The 12,373-nt window shown below is 49.6% G+C and overlaps 1 non-coding gene across 1 annotated transcript; it reads right to left on the bottom strand.

Annotated features, from left to right (window-relative positions):
* Positions 1-230: 230 nt before the first annotated feature.
* On the bottom strand, positions 231-358 carry LOC138297982 (small nucleolar RNA SNORA5). The gene has a single exon (XR_011204519.1). It is a non-coding gene; the product is annotated as a small nucleolar RNA SNORA5 (small nucleolar RNA).
* Between the last annotated feature and the right edge of the window lie 12,015 nt (positions 359-12,373).

The following is a 12,373-nucleotide window of genomic DNA, read 5'->3' as shown; positions in this document are numbered from 1 at the left end:
TACCGTCAGCAGTGGTGGACAGTGCACTGCTTTCACATGCCATCTGTGCCCTGCTACACAATACACTGGTGGTTGTGTAGTAGGACCTACATACCAAGACAGAATAAGGATGTTTGTGATGATCCTACACATATATTGTTGGTGTGACACATTTTACAGGGCTATATACAGTAGCGAAAACCTCCAAAATGGTGGATTCCTGACCTACTCCACTGGACATTAGGAACCGCCCATGTCTGCCAGCGGAAGTTGTCTGTGCAGTAGGTGGTTCCAAGCACGGCGGACACAGCCATAGGCTAACATTGTTCCTGTGGCAGCCATGGCCCAATGGCTGTCTCCATTGGCTGACACTGCTGCCAGCAACGCCTCCACTACTTCAGCTGCTGTATGCCACCTCTGGGAGCAATCATGGTATACCCAGCCGATGAAAGAGCCCCTGCCTTCTCTCCAGAGGAGCTGGAGAGACTTGTGAGCAAGGTTCTTCCCCGTGTGGTCAGCTCTATGGTTCACCAGAGGAGATCGTAAATGCCTCATCTGCACAATTGACTCTGTACAACACCATCCTTTCCCTCCTCACAGGCTATAATGAGTCCCTGTGTGCTAGTTAGACTTCTTGTGTGCCTTTTGTTGCAGTCTGTGTGTCATCAATGGGATGTACATGTTGCAGGTATTGGTGACCAGTACAATATGTTGTGTTCATTCACATTGTGTTGTGGGATGTTTTTGGGGGTTCTAGGTCCTCCTTGTGTTGGGTGCACATAACTAGGCAAGGAGACGTTCCTGCCATCCAATGACATTTCTTTGTTTCCGATGGTTGTAAATGTTAGACAACATGTATGTGCATGACAGCATAATCTATGTATGCAACTTGTCATTTGAAGATCTTGTAAGCAATGTGTATCATGCCACAGATCTTTCACCCCTCAGCTGGCCTTGCCAAATGGTTGTCTGAAAGGCATATGACTCACTCTGCCCTTCAAGTTGCCACACAAGCCACAAGCCACATTGATGATGGCCAAATGGTAGACCTGCAGATTCTGTCATGTGGCCAGTTCTAGTGGCAAAACGTGCCGTGAATGCCTCACTCCGTTGATTAGATTAGGAATGGCTACTGAGGTAAGTCCCTGAACTAGTCCATACGTGCATTTTGCATCATTGTCAATGTGCCTCTTTGACTCACGACAGGTCGCTTACTCTCACAGCTCTGTTGTCACTTTCACAGAAGTCATATTTGTCCATTACAGGCTTATTGCACAAATGAAAGACCCACAGTACAGACAGTGTGTTGATTCCTGGGAGGCCATGACATGTGACTCAGTAGCTTGGTTACATAGCAGAAATTGTACAAGGCATACCTTTGTATGTTGGATGCCATCTCTGTAGGTTAGAAACATATGTCAAAAGGAGTGGTCTGTGGTACAGGTACATGCCACAGGCCCCCCACACCCTGAAGTGGCATAAGTCTGCATTTGGTAGGCCACGTGTCCACACATGCACTGGGAATAAACTTTGCGTACCCAACATTCCAGTCCTTTCATTGTCAATCAAGTGACAAATTGCCCATTTTGTGCTTGGTGATTCTGATATGTGTGCGACACAACCATTTGGTCAAAAACCTGTGCTTGTAATCACTTGATTTGTCTCTTACATCCATACAGGTAAATGTCCATCAGAAGAAAGAGATTTGGAAAGCCATCGCCCAGATGGTGCGGAGCCTGGAGGCCCATAGACGGCGGAGCGCCCACTGTCGCAGAAGGTGGGAGGACCTGAGACTCTGGGCCTGGAAGATTACAGAGGTCCAGCTGGGGCTGTCCTCCCAACGTGGGTGGTGCGCATGTTGGAGCATGACCTCCGTAGTTGCCGGCATTCTGGCAGTGACATACCCGGACCTTGATGGGCATTTGAGGGGAGCGCAGCAGCCACAAAGGGGTACGTACAGGGCATATTCCTGCTGTTAAATAGCCAAGTTGATGTGTGATTTAGACATCATCCCTGACAATTGGGTATGGGCCATGTGTGACACACAAGATGAGTAAATGTTTGTATAGTTATGTATTGTGCTGCATACTGATTTGCCTTGCCTATTGGCCCAGGGACCTAGGACACAACTGAGTACACTCCAAAAACATTTGCTGTCCAGGGACAACACACGCTGTGTACATTGATGAATCAAGTAATGTTTGTTGTTGTAGTGGGTGTAAATACTACGTAACAGACCACTACTCCTCAGTGTTACAGGCCAAAGAAAAATAATTGATGGATCACTGTCCTCAGCCTTGTGTCTGTGAGTAAATTGGCATTTGCCCTCCAGAGGGTACTTGTCTTCAGTATGTGATGAATGTTGGTGCCTCACTACTGTCTGTCATGTGAAGGTGGCCATCATACATGTGACAGAGCATATATTGTTCTTTGGATGCAGCTACAGATCAATACTTTCCCTTGGTAAGTGGTGAATGTCCATTGACATGGTTTACATGCCATCACTGTGGCCAACAACCCGTGTACCAACATGTTAGCATGTGTATCTTTCTCTGTTGACAAAATGTGTACACTGCTGTGTCATGCGTGGTTTACCTGTGTTCATTGGGTGGATGATTTCTGTATTCCCCACATATATGTGCATATCATCATGTGATTGAAATTGTATATATGCAATGGGGCTACATTTCATTGGTGCCACAGACAGGAGTGTGTCACCAATGATTGTGGCTCACACATACCCTCACCTGTCATTGCATGTCATTTGGTATGTACAACTGCAGTATCAATGAGGGACATGACAGGTAGGACTAGAGTTTTTACACACAATGTGCATTTCCATGCCATTGATGTGGCATCACGTGGAAAAGTGCAATGCACATGTGTAATGGGGAAGGTTTTGTTACCTGACTGTTGGCATGCATCATGAAGTGACATGCAGTTATGTCGGAATCACAAGTGGTTGGGTACAACCATTCATCTGCTGACATCTGGGTTTGCAGGACTTAAATGGAGCCATTGGGCAACATGTTGAGGGCCTTCTACAAGTATTTGCAAATACCTGGGCCTCTCCAACATACAAAGGCCTAATGGCGTCTATTGATGTAATCAGAGTAGGTCCTTGTAAGTGGTGCTATAAAGTAGCTGTAATTTCCCTGGGGCTAGCTGATTCATTGTGCTGTGGATTTTAGAGACATACATCCCTGACAATTTGCACCAGCTGTGGACAGTGTACATTTCTGTGCCAAATACGTAGTATTTCTGAACAACATTAGTACTACGTCCATGACTCCATTAGGACAATTTACACATGGTGGAGTGTGCATTGTTGATATGTTTCCAGTGTGACATGAGTACCTCCATATCACTGTCTTAAGGCTACTGTACTGCTGTCAGCAACATGGCAGGATTTTGGACCATCATTTCTTATTAATGTGTTATTGTGTATGTGATAAATAGATGTATGCATGGTCTTGTGTGGGATCTGTGGGAATGAACTTGGCATTGGCCTACTTTTGTATGACAACAGGTAACTGAGGTATGCTACATGAGGCAAAGCATTGAAGTTGATGTGTTCTCCGACTTGTTCAATAGTTACTGTGATTGCACAACTTCACCCATGCAATTGTAGTTGTCTGAGATCCTGATTCTCCTGTGAGCAATTGCTGATGTTTCATATGACATGCATGCATATGGTATGGTACATGTAGGAGCCACTTTCATGTTCCTAGGGGCTACTTGGGGAGTCTTGGTAATGTTTGTTAATCACAGCTGTTGTTCAGGTGTGATCGGGAACATGTGGTGACCCTTTTCCTCTTTATATCTGCAGCATTATCCCAGGCAAGTGAAGGAGACAGGATATAATAAACTGGGAACAGTCCAGCCTGAACTGCCAAGCCAGGTCCTACCTGGACTGGAAACAAGTATCCTGGGACCTGTTTCAGGGTATCACCGCTCATCAGCCAAGCTAGCTTGAACCCAGTGTTGCAATGTTTGCATTGTTCAGCATTCCGTCCATCATCTGTTCTTTTTCCCTTTTTGGATAGACAGACTATACAATCATAAGCCCACTTTTGGGAGGGACAATGCTCTGTTAATTCTGAAGGACTCAGAGCAGACCAATACCAGCCCCATGATGGCCACCCTCATTCACATGTTTAGCATCACTCTAAAAAATGAATGCTTGAAGTGTAGTGGTTCTCAAAAGCAGCCACAGCTATCTTGGAAAGTTTGTTTATGTTTTGCTAAAAACACTGAAAGTCAGGTTGAAGGGTAGCATAGTAACTCACTATGTTTGGCTATGTAATTATTTTTTGGGCAGCACTTCCAGAGTCACTGTTTAACAGAGTTGTGCCTGTATCAGATTGATTCCAAGCTTGATTCCAAGCCCCATGAATGCAGGGAGTTTGGGCCCACCCCAGCAGATGGTGGGAGAACCGTAAACTGTTTCGATGGTCTATCTCCACATATGGTATGGCCTTATGTTTGAACGCTGACTTGGGGCTCTCCATGGAAGAGAAGATGATCTCTATGGATTCTTCTACCTTAGTGATGAGAAAATTCGTATTGATTGTTAAATCTCCCTGCTTTTAGCTGGAGAGGGCTTGTAAAAGGAAAGAAATAGGCCTTCATTACAACCCTGGTGGTAAATCCGCTTACCGCCGCGCTGAAGGCCGCCAACATACCGTGGCCGCGGCGGAAATCCGCTACAGGTATTACGACCCACATCTCGGAATCCGCCACAATACAGACAGCCACACAAGTCCGCCACACCAAAGGTCAGTGATAAACTGGCGATACCAAAACCCACACCGTCACGCCAATAGGAATACGCCCACACTATCACGACCCATGAATCAATGTGGTAGTCCTTCAACCGCGGTAATCCATTGGCAGTACACACCGCCGCGCTCAAAATACACACACACTTTCAAAACACAACTACATTGGACAATTCAAAATACACACACCTGATACACATACACACACCACACCCACACACTCGCACCACTATAAAACACACACCCACATTACCCACAACCCCTTACAATTATTTTTTTTTGAAGAAGCAGAGAGAGAGAATAGCAAACACAACACCAACATCCACAGGCAACACATCACACAGCACAACAAACATCACCTCACACATTACCCGCACCACATCGTGACACCTCAAAGACACCCCAGGTTTTCTGAGGAGGAGCTCAGGGTCATGGTGGAGGAAATCATCCGGGTAGAGCCACCGCTTTTCGGATCACAGGTGGAGCACACCTCCATTGCTAGGAAGATGGAGCTATGGCAGAGAATCCTTGACAGGGTCAACACAGTGGGACAGCATCCAAGAACAAGGGATGACATCAGGAAGAGGTAGAACGACCTACGGGGGAAGGTGCGTTCCGTGGTATCCAGACACCAGATAGCAGTACAGAGGACTGGCGGTGGACCCCCGCCTCCTCCCCCACAACTAACAACATGGGAGGAGCAAGTCTTGGCAATACTGCATCCCAAGGGCCTTGCAGGAGTACCAGGAGGACTGGACTCTGGTAAGTCATATCTTTACTACTAAATCCCCCCACCCCACCTGCATGCCATCACATACCCCCACCCTCACCCCATCACTCCAACACCTCACATATGCTCCACCATCACAACCGACCCATCCCAATCCCAAGCCCTGCATGCAACACCTCTGCATAGACAACCATCACCAAAGCATGTCCAGTACAGATACTCACCCAGGCCCCAAAATCACTAATCACACAAAGGCCAACACAATCATGCAAGCACAGGAGTAGAGGGTAACTCACCCATTGCACAAGATGGCACACACAGATACAATAACTATCCATTTATACCCCAACAGGACCCCTACCCAACGTCACCGGACAGGAGGTGCCAGACATATCCAGTCCCCCCACAGAAAAGATCCACAGTGATGACATCAGCTCTGCACGCCTGGATCAAGATGACCAGCCCTGCCCATCAGTGACCTCTGAACAGTCGGTTCCCCTGCCACAGTCATAAATCACCACAGACCCTCCCCTCTCAGGAAACACCAGCACAGCACCAACCCAGTGAGCCCATCCCTCTGTCCCCAGGACACATCAATCAGCAGTGTGTCCACCCCTACAGGGACCCCAGGCAAACCCACCAACCCAAGACAATCAGGGACCTGGGGTCAGTGGCAGTGGGCACACGGGTCAGGGGACAGAGGCACAGGATAACAGGGAAACTGGGAGGACTACTGTGCGACAGGGGGAGGACAGGCCCAGGGAACCCACTCTCCACGAGGCACTCTCCAACATCATGGGAGCATACCATCATTCCCAGGAGACCATGGGCACGGTACTGGCCAAGTTTCAGGAGACCCAGTGGATGCAGGAGGAATACTACCTGGGGATCAGGGAGGAAATGAAGTCCATCAACATCACCCTGGTCACCATTACAGGGGTGCTGGCAGACCTGGCCAACACTATTAGGGACACACTGGCACACAAACGGGCCCCTGACACTAGCCTGAATGATGAACAGCCCTCCACTTCCGCCAGCGCTAGTGGACAGGAGGTCCCGCCACATGAACAACAGGCCACCAGCACCCCACCCCCTGCAGAAGGAGAACCACCCCGCAAACGGTCCCTGAGATCCAGAAACAAGACAGAGAACATTGCCAAGACCCCTGCCAGGAAATAACACTCTCCTGATTGTCACCCTTTTGTCCCACTTTGTCACCCTGACAACTTTGAACTGCCATTACTCCACTTCCTATGCCCTCTTGGACAATGCATCTGTGAGACCAAGAGACTGAATTCTACCATGGACATTCCTCCACCGTCATCCCAGCCCATTGCACCCCCTTCCACTTATTTGCACAGAAATAAACACCCTTGAATCACAAATCAATCTGGAGTCAGTCTGTACTTTCACAAATGTGTAATTGCAACCTCTCAGAAATATAGCAATGTCAATGTGCATGTTCACATACCAATGTTAGACATTTGTAGGGCAGCAGTAAACATAGCAGAAGGCAGGAAGTGGGACCCAGATCTGTGAAATGGAAAGCCAAAGTGACATGTCAGGGTCCATACACAGCAATAAAAAGGCAGATTTATGCAATGTCCTACAGTAGTATGATATAAGAGAAGCAGTGCCATCCTCTTACCTGTATCTCACTGGAAGTATTGCATGGTGATGTTGTTTTGGTTGTCTATATCTTCTTCTTCTGCCTCCTCTTCTTCACTGTCCACAGGCTCCACAGCTGCCACAAGACCGTCACCAGGCCCTTCCTCATGCAAAAAAGGCACCTGGTGTTGCTAAGCCAGGTTGTGCAACATACAGCATGCCACGATGATCTGGCACACCTTCTTCAGTGAGTAGTATAGGGAGCCACCTGTCAGATGGAGGCACCGGAATCTGGCCTTCAGGAGGACGACACCATGTGCCTCATTGTAGCATTCCTCTGCCCTTGTCCTGGGATTCCTCACTGGGGTCAGTAGCCATGACAGGTTGGGGTAACTAGAGTCACCTGCAAATATCGTGGGACAACTGTTAAACATCCAACAATCCTTAGGGACTCTCCCATACCCAGACACCTATGTCAACTGTGTTGGGACCTTGGGCTCACCTATTAGCCACACCCGGTGCCTCTGGAGTTGCCCCATCACCTAAGGGATGCTGCTATTCCTCAAAATGTAAGCGTCATGCACTGAGCCAGGATACTTGGCATTCACATGGGAGATGTACTGGTCTGCCAAACACACCATCTGCACATTCATAGAATGGTAGCTTTTGCGGTTTCTGTTTATTCCTGCGTGGGGGGACAAATGCCACATGTGTACCATCAATGGCAACAATGACGTTGGAGATATGTCCCAGGGCATAGAAGTCACCTTTCACTGTGGGCAAATCCTCCACCTGAGGGAAAACGATGTAGCTGCGCATGTGTTTCAGCAGGGCAGACAACACTGTGGACAACACGTTAGAGAACATTGGCATCCCTGATGCTATGGCCACTGTTGTTTGAAAGGACCCACTGGCCAGGAAATGAAGTACTGACAGGACCTGCACTAGAGGGAGGGATTCCTGTGGGATGGCGGATAGCTGACATCAGGTCTGGCTCCAACTTGGCACACAGTTCATGGATTGTGGCACAATGAAGTCTGTAGGTGATAATGATGTGTCTGTCTTCCATTGTCGACAGGTCCACCACGGGTCTGTATACCAGAGGATGACGCCATCTCATCATCTGCCCCTCCTCCTATGGAGAAGTGTGAGCAGAGGGTCATACACCTCATAGGTTTCATAAGGCTGTTTAGAACAATCGTGATGTAATCAGTGCTGTGGTGCTGTCTGCCGTATTCCTGTCCAAAAGTGCTGTGACGTAGTTAGTTGCCCCCCCTGAAATGGCGGCTGCCTGACCTGTAAGGAGGGACAAGGGGAAATGAGGTAACTGTGCTGGCGTTGTGCAGTGTCATGGTAGGCGGTCGAAGACCACGGCACAATTCAGCATTGGTTATCATTGGGCCCTATGGGTTCCTGGAGCCAATGACGATGTACGCTGGCAGTGACGGTACGCACCGCCGCAGACGTGACCGCCATTTTCTATCTACTTGACCTTCAACAGGAGAGGACCTACACTGCAAGTGCTGCTGTAACCTGAGTCTGGAAGCGACAATGGCTACAGTGTCTGGGGAAAGGGCCCGGATCCTGGTGGTGGCATGTTCTGAGTTGGATGGGCACTTGAGGGCATCACAGCAGCCACAAGGGGGTGAGTACAGTCTCATTCAGCTGACTCTGCACGCTTAATGAGGTTTCTGGGTGGGGGAAGTGGGCTGTGGGTTCCCCTAGGCCAGGGCAGACGCGCCAAGGTAGATCCATTGTTTTGCAGGCTCAGTTCCACTCCAACCCCAAAAGTAGTAGTGGCCCTCTACACCTAGTCATGCTCCGGTGGGTTCCAGCTGTGCATCAAATGGGTCTAGGCAGAGTCCCCATGGGCATGTGCTTTTCCCCTTGTTAGAAATTGGGTTTCTGGTTGGGTAGGGTGTGCACCTCGGGCAGGCAGAACCTACCCACTCTAGTCAGGGCTAGGGAGTTACACGTCCAAGATAACCCCTGCTCACCCCATTGGTAGCTTGGCACGAGCAGTCAGGCTTAACCTGGAGGCAATGTGTAAAGCGTTTGCACAACACACAACACACACGACGCAAAATAAACACCACAAAGTAAACACAACACTGAGCTATGTAAAAATAATCTGTATTACACAAAACATAATTAGACCAACATTACACGTAAGAAATACCCTGCTACCTTAGCAGTTGTCAGAATGTTACACAAGTTACTAATACTCTGCAAGAATATGCAGTTGTCACATTAGAACACGTAAGTACTCAGGATTCTGCAACATAAGCAGTAGTCAGGAATTAGAGTAAAAGATATATGCACTTGTCATGAACAATCCCTAAATAAAAGAACCATTAGAGAATATATCACAAGTCATATAATTACATATCAGCTAGACATGCCCATAACAGGAACATTAACACATATATGTAGAACCAATAACCAAGTAGGAAATAGCAAACATCCACAAGTCTGTATTAGGCTCCTAGAGCCTAGCTTTCCTAAAGAGTACCTGCTTGCTGGTGGACGAGGCACTTCCAGTTCTTGGAAAAGAGCACGGGGCCCCCGGTGCTCCTGTGTGCAAAATGGGGGGCCTCCCTCGTGGTGGGGGCGTGCCTCGGCCTCCTCACACCCTGTCCGTGGGGTGGGGGCCGGGCGTGACCCCGCAACAGTTTTTAGGGCAAAGGCGGGAAGGGACCTCCGGCGAGGTCTCCCTTCCCGATTCCGTCTGAGGGAAAATGCTGGCGTGAAGAAAAAGGAGTGTCCTGCTCCTTGCGCAGCAACCGGGGAAGGGGGGCGCTCCCTGCGCCTTCCCGGAGTCCTGCCTTGCAATAAAAGGTAGCTCAGACCCCTCCGGGGGCCCGAGGGAAAGACTCACCCGCACTCGATGTTGTGCGCGAGTCAGGAAGCTGCTCCCAAGCCACTGGGAGGCTTCCTTGTAGGATCGTAGGTGGCTGGTTCCCCGGGGGCGCTCCCAGAAGCGGGAGGTGCCTCGGGGGTGCCGAGAGGAGCACGCTTGCTTCGGATCCGTTGTTTGTGTGCCCCGGGGGCACTGAGCGAAGCGCGATCACCGCACTCTTGAGGAAATGGACAAACCCGGCTGCGGCGGTGATCCGGTGGAATAAATCCAGCGCTTCCAAAGCGCTAAAGTAAACTTGGAGGCTCGGGGTGCGGCGGTGTCCTGGGGCAGAGGTAAAGCGCTTTTAGAGCACCTAGGGCAAAGCTAAAGCCCGGGCTGCGGCGGTGATCCCTTTTTTGCAGTTCCAAGAGAGCGCTCTTTCCAGCGCTTAGTCAAGACCTACAGAGATCCTTACAGGGGTCAGGGGCACAGCACCCTGCCCCTGGGAGCAACCAGGAGACAAGGAAGCACAGGCTGTTGGGCCCAGCTACAGGCCAACACAAGGGTCGCAGATGGTGACAGTCCTTCTAGTGACCAGGCAGGCCACAGGTCAGCACAGAAGCAGCAGTTCAAGGTGGTTTCCTGGTGAGTCCATCCATCAGCGTTCTGTGTCCAGTTTCAAGTTCCATGAGTGTTCAAATTGTGGGGAAAATTCCCCTGTACTTATAGTCAGTTCTTACAGTGTTTTACAATGGTAGGGAGAGGAGGTTCCAGCCAGTTACAACTGATTCTGGGAGTGCCCCCTCTCTCCTTTCAGCACAGGCTCCAAACATCAGTGGGGGGTTAACGACCCTATTGTGTGAGGCCAGGGCACAGTATTTACAAATGCAGGTGTGCCCCGCCTCTCCCTTCTCTCAGCCCAGGAAGGCTTTACAATATGTAGATGCACCTCCGTGTCACCTCCACCATCCCTGTGTTCAGGCTGTCTGAGAAGTATGCACAAAGCCCCAACTGTCAGTCTGCCCAGACATTGATTGGAGACAAGCTGCAAAACACCAAAGTCATAAGCACAGATAAATGCGCACTTTCTAGAAGTGGCATTTCTGTGATAATAATAAAAAATACACCTACACCAGTAAGCAGCATTTCTTACAACTGTCACAACCATACCAAACATGCCTACGCTACCCCTCATAAATCAGACAATACCCCTTACACATAAGGCAGGGTATTTCCAATGCAATCCTATGAGGAGGCAGCACTCACAGCAGTGAGACACCAAGTTAGGCTGTTTGTCACTACCAGGACAGGTGACTAAACATGGCACATGTCCTGCCTTCTACATACATGGCACCCTGCCCAAAGGGCTAGCTAGGGCGTACCTTAGGGGTGACTTATATGTAGTAAAAGGGGAGTTCTGGGCCTGGCAAGTAAATTTAGATGCCAGGTCCCTGTGGCAGAAAACTGCGCACATAGGCTCTGTGCTAGCAGGCCTTAGATAGGTTTGACAGGCTACTTCAGTGGGTGGCGCGAGCAGCACTGCAGGCCCACTAGTAGCATTTAATCTACAGGCCCTGGGTATGGGGATACCCCTTTACAAGGGACTTATAGGTAAATTAAATATGCCAATCAGGTAAAATCCAATCATACTGAAATTGTAAGAGAGCACATGCACTTTAGCACTGGTTAGCAGTGAAAAAGTGTTCAGAGTCAAAACGTCAGCCAACAAAGGTCAGAAAAATAAGGAGGCAAAAAGCAAAAAGTCTGGGGAATGACCCTGTAAAAGGGCCAGCTCCAACACCCCTTAACTTTTAGTGCATGGGCTAGTGCATAGGGCTGCTCCATGTGTATTGTGTCCACCAACGGTAGTGGTGTTGCAGGCATTGACCATGTGTCTCTTCTGTTTTTCCCCCCTTTTTGTTTTGTCACCCTGTCCTTGTGTGCATTAGCATCATCTGGCGGAGGAGCATTGGCACCGGAGCAGGAGGAAGCTGCAACCCACATGGCCCTGGAGGGTGAATTTACGGAGTCTGAAGGCACCAGTGGGACGGAGGGCAAGGGGAGCTCCACGACGGGGTCAGGAGGAGACACCAGCGACATCGACTCCTCCTCTGATGGGAGCTCCCTTGCAGTGGCGGGCACCTCTGTGCCCACCACATCAAAAGGTACACCCCTACCAGCACCGCCGTCCCAGCAGCCCCTTCAGCGTGTTTCCCGTGCCCGCTCACCCAGGAGGGTGGGCATCTCCTTCGCCCCAGGCACCTCAGTGCCCTCAGTGAGGAGGCTATTGACCTCCTGAGATCCCTCACTGTTGGGCAATCAACCATTTTGAATGCCATCCAGGGTGTCGAGAGGCATTTGCAACAAACAAATGCAGACCTGGAGGGCATTCATTCTGGCGTGGTAGCCCAACAGAGAGCATAGCAGGCTCTGGCC

Source organism: Pleurodeles waltl, chromosome 5 (genome assembly GCF_031143425.1).
Source record: "Pleurodeles waltl isolate 20211129_DDA chromosome 5, aPleWal1.hap1.20221129, whole genome shotgun sequence".
Classification (NCBI taxonomy): Eukaryota; Metazoa; Chordata; class Amphibia; order Caudata; family Salamandridae; genus Pleurodeles; species Pleurodeles waltl.
This window is presented reverse-complemented; position numbering and strand designations above follow the sequence as displayed.